The following is a 4,806-nucleotide window of genomic DNA, read 5'->3' as shown; positions in this document are numbered from 1 at the left end:
ATGGCATGGGAAATATAGTCAATAATATCATAATAATTATGTATGATGTCAGACAAGTACTAGATATATCATGGTGATTACTTTGTAAGTTATATAAATGTCTAATCATTATGTTGTACACTTGAAAATAATATAATATTGTATGCCAACTGTAATTGAAAAAAACTTTTTTAAATTAAAAAGTAAAAGAACAAAGTGGAGCAAGGTCTGCTGAGCCAGGCATGCCGCGGAGGGAAAAGTCAGAAGAAAAAGAAGCTAATAGGAAGTGAATGAATGAATGCAGAAGAATACTGCCAGGCACCTGGCCCAGCCGAGAAAGCCTCTGAGGTGAGCATGCCAAACCTCAGTGCTTCGAGCCTAAGCACCCAGAATAGCTACAATGAGGAACACTGCCAGCGAGTCACTCATTACAGCCAGAGCTGGGAGCACTTAATCAGATGCATCCGGTTTGTGTTCACAAGATATGAAGTGGAAATATGTGGTCAACTGCAATGAATTGGCCAGCCCTGAAGTGGGCCAGGCATTGCCGGAAGCCAGGTCTTTTGCAAGTTGAAACCTAATCTTTTCTCCTCTGAGTGACTGCCACACATCTAATTTGTTCTACACATTTTATCCCTATATAATAGACTCTCTAATGCAGGGGATATATTTCTTTCTTGTGATGACTGAACAGGGATTCAGAGTATAAGCTAACAGGGCCATATCTATGAAGCACTCGGGCCAGGTACCCATTAGAGAAGGCCAGTCCCCTACTTATGGCATATTACAATACTGCCTTCAGACCCAGGGAGGTTGGCACAGAAAACATGGCACCAGCATGGAGAGGGTCAAGATGACCCTGAGAGTTTATAAGCTTCTTTTTTTTTGTCAGTAATCCCCACAAACGGTATGCTGTCATTGTTGCCAGTTGGCTTCAAGATCTTCCTGGAGCTAAGTCAATGAACTTTGGGCGTTTACTATTGTCTTGAGTATTTTTTTTCTCTTGAGTAAAATTGTGTGGCAGATGCTCTTAGTATTCCCTCCCGATTCCATTTAGAGAGCAAGTGTGTCTGTCTTCCAATTTCTGTGACTGGCTACTTTCTTCTCCAGAGGATTGTTACCTCACCAGGAAGGAGATGCCGGGGAAAATTATGCTGTTCTCTCAAGTGGCCTATGGCCAATGACAGACTAAAGTAGGGTTATAACACCTGTCTCCTTGTCTCTGGGCAGGGCAATTTTTGTTGTGTCTACACACCAAATTTCCTTGTACGGTCAGTCTAAAGCTAAACTTCTCCTAAAATTGTGATTTTGCCCAGCTTCTTCTCCTACCCTATTCTATTCCCTTGTTTCCTTATGGGTTTCTTTTGAAAGCATCATCGGTAAGTCATCTGTACCAAAATTCCTGCCTCAGGCTCTGCTTCCTGAGAACCCAGCCTAAAACAGCATGTAAGATCTTTGTCAGCAAAGACCATAAGTTATACACATGGCGCAGTAATGAAATGTTTCTCAAACCTCAGCTATTTACATACCACCTGCATTATTTTCCATATTTGCATATTACTTATGCAATTATTTAACTAACAGTTGTTTTTAAAGTTTTCAAACTAAACCCTTTCTTTTTTTTAAAAAAAGCTAACCAACTACCTTACTCTTAAAAAGAGTATTTCTGAAACCATGAATTTGAAGTGCCAATTAAAATTTTAATACATAATAATATATATACTCATCTTAATATCTATCATTCCATCAACCACCATGTGTCATATGCATATGGGTACATCTTTAAAAACAAGATAAAATGAAAAGTATGTTTCTGTCTGATTTGTAAACTCTTTATTGCATTATACTACTGTAGAGTTGTGCTCATATTGGACATGGAATAAATTTCTGTTGATATCTACAAGTTCAATAATTATTTTCTTATTTCCTCTTAGCCTCAGATCTTGCCAAGAGTCCTAAGGGAGATTCTCATGACATGGAGTAAAAAGAGGAGAGAAGTATCAGTTTTTTAAAAAAGCACAAATAATTCAAAATCCCTTGGTATTTATATTTTATCTTTAATGTTTGAATTTTTCTAGGATTATCTGACAACATGTTTCTGTCACATAGAAACATCTCAATAATTAAACTGAGGTTTAAATGTAAAGAATGGAGAGCTTCTGGAAACTTGAAACTCTTATTGCCAGGATGATTAGCTGACATCATGAAGCTCAAATGCTTTTCTCAGAGGAGAAAGAGGCATCAGTGGCCATCTGCTTAAGTTGGCACAATGCACATTCTTGAGATCATGTACCTTTTTTCTCTGAGCTGTGGCAGTGCAATTAGAATGTGTGCTTGGAGCCATGATCCTCACAGGTGAAGACTGATGTCAAAGACACAATCTTCAAAATGAGACATGCACTAAGGACCACTTTATCACAGGTGTGGGTGATCAAAGACATACAAATAACACAGGGCCTGAGATGGTGGGTCTTCCTACTGACTTCTCCTATTTTGACTGCATTGACTTTTTTTGTTTTTTAGTTAATTAATTTTTTAGTTAAATTTATTGGAGTAACATTGGGTAATAAAATTATATTGGTTTCAAGTGTACAATTCAATAAAACATTACCAGTATATTGCATTGCGTATTCACTACCCAAAGTCAAATCTCCTTTCATCACCGTATTTTTGATCTCCTTTACTTTATCTACCTTCTCCCCATTTCCCTCTCGCAACCACTAAACTGTTGTCTGTGTCTATGAGTTTTTGTTTGTTTGTTTGTCTTATTTGTTTATTGCTTTCAGTTTTTTTTTTTTAATGGCTCCTTTGAGAATCACAGAGTATTTCGATGTGAAAAGTGAAGAGCCAATTGTCAACAAAATATTTCGGGGTCAGAATTTTTCATCTTATCTCTAGCATAATGGTCTTTCTTCACCACTCATCTTTCACACATTCCTTCTGAAATAATAATCTAGAACAGAGGGGATGAAAGCTTAAGGTCCACGGTCCACTATATCTTAAGAAGTAAGTTTTGTATACTTACAAGGATTATCAAAATCATACATCTTGAGCCTGATGGAACAAGTTTAAAATTCGAGACTGAAAAAAAGTAGCACCTATAGGTAAAGGGAAAGTGCAGCCTGCATACAAGTTTATATTTAATTGAATCTTTAAATTCTTTTCACAATAAAAACCTATAAAAAATGTACTACTTAGTGTTTTTACCCACCAGTGCATGCCTTATTGAAATGATAAGCTCTGTTGACAGCCAAACTTGAGCTCCATCAATATGTCCATTAATCTCTTTGGCTGTGGATTTTTCTGGTGCACAAAAGTACATCATCTTGCTTTCATCTTGAAGTGGCAAGTTTTCTTTTACAAGGGATTTTTTTTTTCCAGTAGCTTAATAAGCTTAATATTTTCAGCATGATCTCTGTTTTGGTTCATTTCCAGAAATGTCCTCTTTATTAAGGTTTCGGTCTTGGGTGGATTTTTTTCTCGTAAGCTCCTAATTGGTGTAGTAGTGGCTCAAGTGGTCTGCCTTTGCTTTCCTCACTCAATAGCTTTGGCATTAGGAACCTAATTCTCTCCTTTCTTGTAGCCCTCTAATTTAGCCAAGTAAACACCATATCATAAAGCCAACCCAGTCTTCTCTGGGATGTGAAATGCAGATTAAAATGCCACAACTTTTAACTATATATATTAAATTATAAAATAGGAAATTAAGCTTTGCTAACATGTCTCATATGGATAGATACAGGTGCCCTAACCTACACTGTATGTAAGAAGGGCATGTGTCACACGTGGTAACTAAGACATTCTGGGGGAAGGGTAGAGTTCCAAGTGCAGAGAAGGTGATAGTAATGATTTCATGCCATCCTATTAAAAAAAAAAAAAAAACTTGGCCTAAACATAGCACCAATAATTCATAGGTAAACATTAAAAATTGGCAGACATTTCTGTTCCTAGTTTGAGCTCTTTACTATCAAGCACATCAAGAGGTAGAAACAAGGAGGATGTAATCAGATACACATGAGGGGAGTCAAAATAATTCAGAATTATCCAGGCTATTTTAATCACACATTAGGTGTGTTTTCTGCCTTGAAATGTTAGCTAATGATAATGTGGAACCATCACAATTAATAAGACATTTAGAATTTAAGCATCTAGAAAATGCAGACAAACATTTACAATTTTTTCCACTAATGTTTCAAGCCCCACGAAACCAAATTTGCTGACCTTTTCAGTGAGAACAAGTGATTCTCAGTAATATGCTGCCCATAAGATATGTTTCCCAAAATAAATAGACTTAATCTGTTTCTTCAAGGTAAAGGTGAGATTTTAACAAAGAGTGAGAAGCTACCTGCTTGTAAAAATAGTTCCTTGTCATGCAGAGCACATTTTGAGAACTGCTATCTGCTAATGTTTGCATCACTATGTGATTTTGTTGCTGAAAATGATGTGTCGTCTGGGAAAACTCCCATATCTACACACTTAAAATATGACCACAGTTTTATTTAAACTGTTCCAAATATTTTCAAATAAATAGATTTGATGGATTTTGAATCATTTTTTAAAATATAAAAACCCAACATATTTCCACTTATTTTAAAGAACAATGAATAGGCATCTGGGAAGGTAGAAATACAATAGCTACATTTCAACAAAAAACTTTTGTGTAATTGATGGATGTAATAGAAAAATCAATATCATAATATAATAAACATGGACAACTGTGTACTTCATTCATTTGTATCTATTTATTTGAAGGGATCTTTTTCAGATGTGACAGCCATTCAAATCAATTTTCAAAATAAACTGAATTTAGGAACTTCACTTTCTGCC

Source organism: Pteropus vampyrus, unplaced genomic scaffold (genome assembly GCF_000151845.1).
Source record: "Pteropus vampyrus isolate Shadow unplaced genomic scaffold, Pvam_2.0 Scaffold216, whole genome shotgun sequence".
Classification (NCBI taxonomy): domain Eukaryota; kingdom Metazoa; phylum Chordata; class Mammalia; order Chiroptera; family Pteropodidae; genus Pteropus; species Pteropus vampyrus.
Note: the sequence above shows the minus strand (reverse complement) of the source record.